The 12,199-nt window shown below is 28.0% G+C and overlaps 4 non-coding genes across 4 annotated transcripts; 2 read left to right on the top strand and 2 right to left on the bottom strand.

Annotated features, from left to right (window-relative positions):
- Positions 1–1,011: 1,011 nt before the first annotated feature.
- Positions 1,012–1,130, top strand: LOC116415362 (5S ribosomal RNA). Its single transcript, XR_004225982.1, has one exon. It is a non-coding gene; the product is annotated as a 5S ribosomal RNA (ribosomal RNA).
- A 252-nt stretch (positions 1,131–1,382) lies between these two features.
- Positions 1,383–1,501, top strand: LOC116415365 (5S ribosomal RNA). The gene has a single exon (XR_004225985.2). It is a non-coding gene; the product is annotated as a 5S ribosomal RNA (ribosomal RNA).
- A 9,956-nt stretch (positions 1,502–11,457) lies between these two features.
- Positions 11,458–11,576, bottom strand: LOC147656674 (5S ribosomal RNA). The gene has a single exon (XR_015294064.1). It is a non-coding gene; the product is annotated as a 5S ribosomal RNA (ribosomal RNA).
- Positions 11,577–11,829: 253 nt separating this feature from the next.
- LOC147656673 (5S ribosomal RNA) lies at positions 11,830–11,948 on the bottom strand. Its single transcript, XR_015294063.1, has one exon. It is a non-coding gene; the product is annotated as a 5S ribosomal RNA (ribosomal RNA).
- Between the last annotated feature and the right edge of the window lie 251 nt (positions 11,949–12,199).

Genomic DNA, 12,199 nt, shown 5'->3' with positions numbered 1-12,199 from the left:
TCTACTATCCTCCCTCTAACTGATCGATCACGATCAGTCGACTTGTTTCCAAACTTTCTCATTTCTCATCGTGAACGCCAAGAGTTATACGATTATGCGGGTTACCAATGAGCCACTTCCTTATCCTTTCGTTTCCGATATATATCGCTGTATCAATCTCTATAAACGGAATTTTTCTTACATGTAAGAAAATCGATAATGCCAACCGATCATCATTCTTAGGTTTCATCTAAATACTTAGAAACTGATGATTGTTTTGCTATTTATACACGTTATATACTTATACTATTATACTATTATACCGATTTACGAATCATTGATCATGGCGGATAGTTGAAACTATAGCAGCCTCTGCGTTATACAGTGGGATCTCGATTAATCAATTCGCGATTATCGGGAGTCTTCTGTTTACTAAAGAAACGAAATACGTTTCAGAATAAAGAGTTGTTACATTTTATCAGAGAATTTTATTTAAAATTATTCGATAACAACCTTCAGATCTTAATATATTATTAACAAAAAGTAATTCCCAAGAGTTTTAATTTGCATTCTAATGTAAGAGTTAATATAGAGATTAATATAAATTTTCCATTTTCCGTTTGAACATCTATTTCAATTTTCATTTCACTTCTTTTTATAATTAATCCTTTTTCATCAGATTTCTCATCGTTTGAGATTGTTAACCATTATAACTGATACATTAGAATTAATTGTAACTATTCAAAATATAAAAATTATTTATAAAAAAAATTAGAAGAGAAACTTATATAAAAAATAAAAATTCTAAGTATTTCCGAATTATTTCATAAATCCAATCGGTTTTGATTTAACTGAATTACATCTTCCTTTTTAATCCACTTTAAAATTAATCGAAGTCCTACTAGATTTCCACACATTTTTTGAATTTTATAAGCTTTACAAAAAACATAGTAGTATAAATTAATTATTTATAAATGTTTCTATTATTTTCCAAATTATTCGTATTTTAGAAATAAAAGTACTAATTTTCTTACCAACGACCATACCACGTAGGAACTACTGGTTCTCGTTCGATCACCAAAGTCAAGCTACGTTGGGCACGGTTAGTACTTGGATGGGTGACCGCTTGGGAACACCGTGTGTTGTTGGTTTCTTTTTTTACTTTCTCATTTATTTTATCAATGTTCATTAATTTTTATGATTTTATGTGTTGCCTCATATACTGTGAATTTTTCTTCATTTTTTAAATTTTAGAGACTTTGTTAAAAGCATATATTGCTATATTATTTAAATCGATGTAATTGTTTGGTTATTTGTAGATCTTATTGCCTTTCACATCACTTTTGTATTTTATATTTTAGGAATAAAAGTACTATTTCTAGAGAGAGATGAATAAATGAAGCGCCAACGACCATACCACGTAGGAACTACTGGTTCTCGTTCGATCACCAAAGTCAAGCTACGTCGGGCACGGTTAGTACTTGGATGGGTGACCGCTTGGGAACACCGTGTGTTGTTGGTTTCTTTTTTAACTTTCTCATCCATTTTATCAACATTTATTAATAATTTTTATCACTTCACTTGTATTTTCTCTTTTTTTTTTAATAATCTAATTGATAGTTTTCTTTATAAGTTTGGCATCGATTTATTTCAATATTTGCATATAATGTACTGCCATGTTATGATAATATATTTCTAGAACATCGTGTAGAATTGAAAGCAAGACCTATTATAACTTGTGATAAAAAGTATTTTGTATAGCGAGTATCCGATGAAAGTAAGAATAATAATTAGTAGGAATTTTAAAATTGGTAATAAATAATCATTATATCAGATTTAATAATAAGAATATATTTAAAAATTGTAGAAATGAACAACGGAATGTTATTTATACAAAGAAAAAAAAAAATTAAGCGAAGTCTTATTGCATCTACTTATAATTATTATTCATTATGTTCGAATACGATATATGAGCGCATTAATTCAACGTCGTTCGATTCAGAGAGTAAAAATCGACAGCAAGGCGAATCGTGGTCAATACTGATAAATTACATATCTACACTTTGGCGTTGGCGTACATTCGAGCGTACATTAATCTAATGTATAGAAGTAATATTAAAAGAGAAGTAATATTAGATCATGCGGTATCTGCATAATAAAAAGTAAAAATATATACTCGTATTTCGATTATTAATTCGAAAGGGAAAAGCTAAAATCTTTGAGTTATTAATGTTTCGACTTATCAAAATTTTCAAATAAAAAAGATTTAACGAAAGAAAATTTGTACAATAAGTTTTATATAGAGGTTAATAATTTTCCAACTTTACTGTCTTAAAAAAAAGTTCGATTTTTGAATATGATGCACATGGTTGAAAGAAGTAAGGATATACGTGACATTTATATCATTGATTGGAAAGAAAGAAAACAATATCGATTGATTTCGATGTCTTATGATGTATTTATTAACTTTAAGTTGTTAATAGTTCGATTTATAGAAGTAAACTTCGACTTATTTCGTTAATTATTATTTTTTTTTAATATTTTAATAGGTATGATATGTATATATTTCGATTAAATATGAACTGTAAACATATGATAAAATATGAAATAATAAAAACTGAAGGATCAGAGCAGAAAATTTTCAATAGGCAAAAATATTTGTGATTTTTGCAAATTGACAAAAATGTTTTAAAATTTATTCTAAATCAGTTATTTTATTGCAAAATGTTATTTTAATTTTCCTTATAAAAAAATATTTATATAAGACACTCTTATATTAGAAATAGAAGCATTTTTTTTAAACTATCTTTTTCTCTTTTTCATAAATTAGTGTTTTTTTCTAATTTTTTACAATTTTTTAGATAACTAATCAAGAAACTTTTTGTCATTAAAAAATTAATTTTAACATTAATTTTAAAAAAATTATGCAAAAAAAAAAATCGATTGGAAATTCAATTTTAGTTATTTATATTTTTTAAATACACTGTAAATATATTTTGTGGAATTTTATTTTTTTTTCAGTATATAGTTTTATATTTTTTTATATTTTATAAAAAATGAGAAATATTTTTTAATATTTACAAAACTTTAAGTTTTTACAATTGATACTCTGTTAGATTAATTCTTCTAATCTTTCAATCTAATCACAGATCATAATCGGCTATTTTTTTTTTTAATATGCTTCATTGATTAATAACGTGTTAATCCCTTCTGATGTATCATGGTAATTTATCATAAGTAGATATAGTAAATGGAATAGTAGAAATTTGTTGAACATTAGTTATTAAATGTGCAAAAAAAATTAAATTGTATCTACGTGAAAAATATTCTCAATTAAATTGTACGAATAATTTATAATAATTTTTTAAATTTATAATAATTTTAATGATAATTTTGTTCGAATAATTTTTAATAATTTATATTCAATTACTTAAATTAGTAATATAAATTAGTAATGTTTAATATAATGGTAATATAAATAGAGTAATAATAAATAATATAAATAATAATTAATTTAATGTTTGTTGAAGATTCATAGATATTCGTTTTTATATATATTATAGAAAGAAGATGAGCGAAATATTTTGATTTGTTTACATCCGTTAACATTTAAGAAAAGTGGAAATAATTATTATATTTTTAATTCGTATTAATTTTTTTTAATCTTTCTACATAAAATAAAGTATAAGAATTTTTTTTTAAATTTGCTTACGTGAACAAGGTGTTTTCTTTCAATTCTTATTATTCACAATGCATCACATTATATTTATAATATTTAAGCATATTATTATAAATTGTTTTAATATAAGCTTTTCATGGTGGATTACAGATGTTTTTGCATGATAAATATGCAAAAAGCATATAATATTTGTGCATGAAAAATATGCAAATATGCATGAAAAATAATATGAATATGCAAAAAAAAAAAAAAAATACAATATAATGTACAATATAAGATGTACATTAAGACATATTAATATATTGATATATCTATATAATCATTTATCTCATTTTTCTCTATTATTTCTCTATTTATTTTTTTAATTAATAATATATAATTCATCGAAAACCTATAATTTATAATTTTATTATATTAGAATAATTCTTATACAGTCTTAATTGTAACAACATTTTGTTTCTTAACAATTTGAACTACATATCTTCGAATATAATAATAGAATAAAATGGATTTATTCAATTTAAAATAAGTTCATCTTATTAATATGTAAAAAAACCTCTATAAATCTTTTTAATTTTTTAAAAATTTTCAAAAAATATTGCTCTAAAGGGATTCTTTTTAAATATTTTTTGACAATTTTTAATGTAAAGTAATGTTTTTAAACAAATCATTTTTAGAAACAATATTAATATATCGACAAAGTACTGATGAGTTAGATGTTATGTGATATATTTTCATATATGTATAAATATGCAATATATTATTATAAAAAATCTTCCAATTGTAAAATATCTTATTCATTCATTTATTTATTTATTTTTTTTTTACTTCGATTATTTCTTACAAAATTATGCATTTATGCAATTTATATATTTGGGCATTCAACTAATAATCATTAATTTACTTTTCTTTCATATGATTTTTTTACCTTTATACGTATAATCTTCTAATTGAAGAAATATGGATCACATATCATTGAAATTAAAAAGTCGAAAATAAATTTTATTAACGAAAACGCAAGAAAGATTGCGATATTTTTTTTATGAATAAAACTATATATATGAAATATTGCGATTCAATAACTTACGACACTTTATACTTTAAAAGTATATAATATAAGAAACCAACGAGATCAACATTTTTGACATGTTAGTACTTATTTCAAAATTTAATTTGATTATAAAACATTTCATCATTGAAGTTAAAAATAAAAAACTAACATTTACTTTATATATTTACTCAAATTCAGAGAATTTACATATTCGTGCCTCTGGCATAAATTTTATGTGAAGTCATATATATTTTATTTTTATTCATAGAAAAGTGTCAATTGTAATCTTTATTGTAATCCTATTATTGATAAAATTTATTTTCAGTTTTACGATTAATAAATTCATATTTTACTTACTTAAAAATTCGGTTTAACACATATTCGTTTAAATCTTATCTCAACTCATCGAATTCTTCTCTGCTCATCGAATATCTTTGGCAAACCGTAGGTTGACTTCGACAAACGACTAGACGATAACTCAGCGCTGACATTGGCACTGACACTTGGAACACTTATCGTGTATGCGACCACTAAAGGTATTGTCTATTCAACAACTAAAAGACCACGTTATTCTTATTCCTCTATTGTGTGTATTGTTGGTGAAACGAAAATTAAAATTGTAATCATTTACTGGTTTAATATTAACGATTAGTTATTAGTGAGAAAAATTTATATCTTATTTTCGAAATTTAGTGTCGAAAAGATAGTTTTTATAAAATCAATTTTTAAAGTTCCGTCAGAACTTTGAAATTCTTCTTTTTTTCTTAAACATATTTTTGATTTTTTAACTGTTATCATTATTATATTATTATATATAATATTCTTCCAATTCTATATTAAAACAAATAAGTAAAATGGCGTACACAACATAAGTATGAAATTAAAAATATTCGCGAATAATTTTCAAATTCTTTCGTATAAAATTATTTCCTGAAAACAAAAATTATAAATTATCGAAGAAAAATGTAACCAATTTTTCAAATAATTTCAAAACCTTGAAGTTTGTTTGCGAATCAACAATATATTTGCATTCTCTTCCATCAAAGCAGAAAATCATCCTTCCAACCCTCGAAATTATATTGGCTTTCGAATAATCCTCCACGACCCTCGTTAATAATCGTTCAGATCAGATTATTAACAAGGAGATCGTATCAGATTGTTAATGGAGTAATCGTATCCACGAGTAATCGAGTAACGATCAAGACGTAGCAAAGAGCGGAGTCGAACGAAGATTCAAATATTATGTACATACGTGGAAAGCCGAGAATCGGTTTCTGACAAATAGAATAAATTTGAAAAGTCTCGGTATTAGACCGAGACGATTTTATCTGAAGAGAGAAGTCGTATAATACTCTCGACTCGAGGAAGGCAGAGGGAAAGTTTGAGAACGGATCGAATGAAATTTGAATAAAAATACCGTCTTTCCACGGATGGCCTCCCCAAGAAGGCAAAATAAAGCACGGTCTTAACCCCCCCCCCCTCCTCGAGGGGTCAGCCGAGTCTATTCCTAGAGGACGCGACGCGATGCATCGTATAATAGCTAGATTCTCCAATAGGTGATACGTACTAGGTTCCGGATCACGTACTTCCTCTCCGCCTCGCTATTTCCTCGACTATCTATCCCCCCCTCTTGACCACGATTCACAGGAATCTCGTGGAAACGCGCTCCCAACCCTTTATCGATTACTCCCCTTCGCCCAACTTCGCCCTTTTATCTATCGCTTCTTTTCTTTTTTGTCCTTCCTCCCTCTCCCCTCCCCCCTTTTGTTTGGCTCTTCGTTTATTTCAACATTTAGAAAGGTAACGATTTCCCCCGCTAGTCGATTACACACCCTCTTATCGTTAAGCTTTTATCCGCCACTTCAACGTTTCTCTAACTTTTAATCGCGATCAACGATTTTAATATTTTTTTCGATTTTTAGTTGTTTGGGTTTGTTTGTTGTACATTAGTTACATTGGTTAATGATGGGATGAAAAAATTATTAATGAGATTATTTTGTTTAACATTTTTCTAACATTTTGAAATGTGCAATGTTGATAGAAATTTGATTCAATGATGTTTCTTCGCCAAATTTTAATAATTCGACGTTAAATCAATTTCTTATTAATTTTTCGTTTAATGTTTAGTCCCGTTTAATTAAACTTATTATTAGTTTATATTAATGATGGAAAGAAAGAAAATAGCATTCTTGATCCTTATGTTATTTAACATAACAGTTTGATCATTCAATTTTAAATTTTATCTATTTTTATCTATTTTCGAAATCGATCATTCTATATAAAAAGATAATTTATAATATTCCAAAAAGCAAAATAATTTCTTCCTTTTCCAAAAGTTTTTGTGATTGGCTAACGTTTTTCGTTGATAAAACGAAAATTTTCGCGAAGGAAAAAGTTGCTTGGAATCATCTCAAGAATTAGAAAATTAGGTCAGTTAATTTTTAGGACTATTCTGTGCGATCGTTTGTCATTGGGAGAAAGTCCTTTTGATATACATATATATGTGTATATTATGGAAATGATAGTAAGACTATAAATTTTGGTGGTTAGACAAGAAGAAGAATGGAGACTTTAAAAAACATTTGGCTATCTTTGGATATTCCTGAAGATTTACGAAGCTAGAAACGATTTCGGTCGAATACCAGGTGATAGTAAGCTCACAAATCTCTTTTGTTCTTTCTTTTTCCTTCCACTTTCGTAGTGGTTTACTTTCTTCTCTCGTTGTTCCCTTACTCTCGCTGTCCTTATTACCACAGTTTCACCGCTCGTTTCGTTCTTTCGCGTTCCTAGAAAGCTTTGAGGAAATTTTTTTTACCTTTCGATATGAGTTAACCGATTCCCCATAAAACGAAGGATCGAATTTTCTATGAATTTTATTGCACTAATGCAAATTGAATTTCTCGAGAATTTTTATCCTGATATTACCACGTTTAGTTTCATTTATATTTTAAAAGTCGCATATTTCACGTGTAATATCTATAAATATTGAAATTAATTATTTTATCGAAATCAATCAAGAAATTAATATTGCAATAAATTCAACTTTTAATTTATTCCTTGGTATCTAACGAAAAATCAGTCCATTGTTATTTTATATTTTTAACTTCAAAAGGAACTCATACTTTTATACAAAGTTTCTTTTTGTATTTTTATTCACAGATACATTAAAGTTCTTCAAAAAGGTCTGGATCTTTGTACATATACATATATTTCAAAAAGTACAAAACAAAAAAAATCAAGTCATTATTTTACGAATCTTTTGAAAATTTTTTAAGAATTATTTTAAGAAACGGGCACATCATCAATAATTTTGTCAATAATTTATTTGTCAATAACATCATTGTGTGATTTCAAAAAGGATCAAACAATTTAAAAAAAATGTATTATGTAATGACAATATTATTATTAATATTTTTGATTGCAGACTTTAAAATGTATGTACTTGCAGTATTTAAATTATTCAAAAAGAAAAAATTATTATTACTTATATCTTTTACAGATAGAATGTAATTGTAAATTTGATTCTTAATTGTGAGCTTCAATATTCAATTTGATATCTTGATACTTTGATATCTTCTTATTTGGATCCAGTGACATTACAATAGGTCGAACAATGTCTATTGAATGATGTGACGATTGATTGATTGAATGATTGATTGAACGCATTATGTCACCGATTACGCACCCGAATTGCTCTTGCACAGAATCCGCGCGTTCAGAGAACGATGAAATATGTCAGGAATTACGATTAATTTTATATTATAATAGATTCTGAGCAAATTTTAGCGAGATTTGCTCTCTCATTTATTTCGATTACATCCTCTTATAAGAATCTGTTCAACAAATTTAACATTTAAAATGACGAGTTGAAAGTTTTTAAATAATTTACAAGATACTCGATGATACTTTTAACCGAATATTTACTTAATGTTTGTCTCCTCGTTAAACAAACAAGACACGTTGTTTTAATTATAGAATCAAATATAGAGTGCAATGTTAATATATTCGTGGGAAGAACATCTTTAAAGAATCAGTTTTAAAAGTCAAAACAAATGTATAAAAGTTGACATGCAGGAATGTGGATTGAAACTTATCTAAGTTATATTGAAGTTTTTGTTAGATGAAGCGAGATGGAAATAGAGCAAAAACTCCATATTATATAGATTATCAAAATAAATTTTTTGTTTTACGATTACTATAAAATGTATTTTATTAAATATAGAAATATAATTTACTAATTACATATATCTATTTATTTTCATGATATGACTTTAATTATAATCATTTATATTTAAAATAGATACTTAGGAATTATATGTCTAGTTCTAACGTTGATAAATAAATTTCAATCAATATTTTTTATACCAATTTCCATGTTTTACTATAAATCACAATATATTTTGATTTTTCATCATAATATACAAGATACATTTTTAGTATTGAATTGGAATAACATACCATAAATATAATAAGATATATATGTATTATAATGGTGCCCGTTTAAATGTTACAGATTCAATTTTCCAGACATATGTTTTCAGAACGTTTTATACATTCGCATTGCACATCGCGCCAAAATAGGATCTTGGATGACCGTTTCACGGATGTTTTACACGCTATGTTTTCTGCATCAATCACGTTTTTTTACTCTTCGCTGTTCTACAGCCAAGGCAATATTAAAAATTGCGTTAAAACACGACGTGTAACAAACAGGGTGCATAAAGTGTCGATCCTCCTCGACCTGCAATACGCGTTATAATAAAACAAAATGGATTTCGCTGTATAAAAAAAAATGTTTTTCTCCCATTTTCCAATAGCCAGAGAACGAGATCGAGAGAGAAGCCGTTATAGCTTGTTCTCGGAACGTCTTTATCTCCACGGATAACTGATGCGTTCCATTCCCCATCGTGTGACCGAACACTATACTGTACATATAATACCTCGAGGGCGAAGAGTCAATGTCATTCAATACGATTACTCGAAGAATCATTCGTGTAGGATGGATCACGTTTCTTTCCATTTGTAATGCATTTTCCATCAATGACCAATTCCAATTGGACTCCATCTATATGTTCTTCTTCGACCAGCATATATCCTTGTCCTAAGTATTTTCTATAAATACTTTAAAAACTTAATCAACTTGATTACTTAGGGGAAACTTAGCTTGAATGATATCATGTTTCTTCTTCTTTCAAGATCATCGAAATCCCTTCGTAAATAATAATAACTTCTTAATCTTTTTCCAAAGGTTGAAAACTTGCAACTTCTGGCTCCAACAAGCAAGATTCTCCCCTTTGATCTGTCCATCAATGGTAATGTAACGTTAAAATAAAAACTTCTTATAACAATCGATCCTTCCTGTTTCTATTGTACGTATTGAAACAAAGGTAGAAATAAGCGAATCGGCAACGGATTCGAAGAGATTACGAGGTTATCTCATAAATACATTAGCCGCGCTAATTGACGAATCGTTAATCTTGCTACGTGTTACATCCGGAATGGTAACGGATGCGAACAATAATGTCTCGGAGGACCGCAAAATCGGTTCGGACACGCTTCGCTCTCCCACGCTCGAAATTGCATCGACCTATACGCGCAACGAGTTCCTACTAAATCCTCCCCTACGGTGGTCACAATGTACCAGGCAGCTCGCCAAACGACCGCGCTTCTCTACTTTTATCTGCTTTCTTCGGTTTCTCTAGTTTCTACCCTCATCTCTACTGTTACCACGCCTTTGCTTATTTACTCTTTATTCTCTTTCACCACTTGTACCTATTTTAGTAGAAACAGCGTTTCGTTCGACGACAAGGGAAAACAATCGATTCGGATTTGTCACTTTGGTGTGTGCTATTTTTTATCTCTTGCATTGTTTCCTTTCCTCGATCAACTTTTTCATTATGCATTCCACGATTTTCTTGCCAGGGAACGAATGATGTGCACGTATTCATACGCATTGAAGGATAATAATGGATGCTCGTATCGCATGCCTTCGAATAATCGATCGATTGATAAATAAAGCAATTTTAATGGCTTATTTCGATTTGCCTTGTTCTACATTGATAGGTAAATCGATGAAATTCGTTCGAATTCAACATACAGTGTGTAAATGCACGTCCAGTGTCCATACATCAGGGAACGAATGTACACATGGAATAAATAAATAACGTCATATGAACGCATGACATATATACCTGAGTTATGAATGATTAACTCTTTCACGATTCTACATGAGATATATATCGGTTCCATGATGTAATATAACGCTATGGACCAAGTATCTCGCTATCGTATTGCTTCGTGTTGCAACTTTTATTCGATTTTGTTTTACCATGCTATGGATTCGACAAATATTTTATTAAATACATAACGAAAAATGACAACTTGGCCAAAAATATCTAGTTTCATTTGTCACGTCACAATCTTAACAATCTTTTTTTTTTTTTTTTTTGAAATAACGAGAATGTATGAATATTATATCATTATGTACATATATAACGTTTCCAAATAACACAACACGAATAATATCAAGAACAAATCATTTAAATATTCCATTCATGTAGAAGTAATAAAATAAATATTGAGCTAAAACTTAATAAAAAAAATTAGTATTGATTAGAAAGAATTATAAAAATAAAAGAATATTCTATCTCAATACAAAAAACGGAAAAATTGTGTGGTAATAAAACAATATATGAAATAATAGAAATTAAAAAATATTGATAAAATAGATGAGAAAGTAAAAAAAAGAAACCAACAACACACGGTGTTCCCAAGCGGTCACCCATCCAAGTACTAACCGTGCCCGACGTAGCTTGACTTTGGTGATCGAACGAGAACCAGTAGTTCCTACGTGGTATGGTCGTTGGTGTCTATTTTATTTATCTCTCTCTAGAAATAGTACTTTTATTCCTAAAATATAAAACACAAAAGTGATGTGAAAGGCAATAATATCTACAAATAATCAAACAATTACATCGATTTAAATAATATAGCAATATATGCTTTTAACAAAGTGTCTAAAATTTAAAAAATGAAGAAAAATTCACAGTATATGAGGCAACACATAAAATCATAAAAATTAATAAACATTGATAAAATAGATGAGAAGGTAAAAAAAAAAAACCAACAACACACGGTGTTCCCAAGCGGTCACCCATCCAAGTACTAACCGTGCCCGACGTAGCTTGACTTTGGTGATCGAACGAGAACCAGTAGTTCCTACGTGGTATGGTCGTTGGTGTCTATTTTATTTATCTCTCTCTAGAAATAGTACTTTTATTCCTAAAATATAAAACACAAAAGTAATGTGAAAGGTAATAAGATCTACAAATAACCAAACAATTACATCGATTTAAATAATATAGCAATATATGCTTTTAAAAAGTGTCTAAAATTTAAAAAATGAAGAAAAATTCACAGTATATGAGGCAACACATAAAATCATAAAAATTAATAAACATTGATAAAATAGATGAGAAGGTAAAAAAAAA

The sequence above is a fragment of the Apis florea genome, unplaced genomic scaffold (genome assembly GCF_048593485.1).
Source record: "Apis florea isolate Af1SG1 unplaced genomic scaffold, ASM4859348v1 contig_3517_pilon, whole genome shotgun sequence".
NCBI classification, from domain to species: Eukaryota; Metazoa; Arthropoda; class Insecta; order Hymenoptera; family Apidae; genus Apis; species Apis florea.
This window is presented reverse-complemented; position numbering and strand designations above follow the sequence as displayed.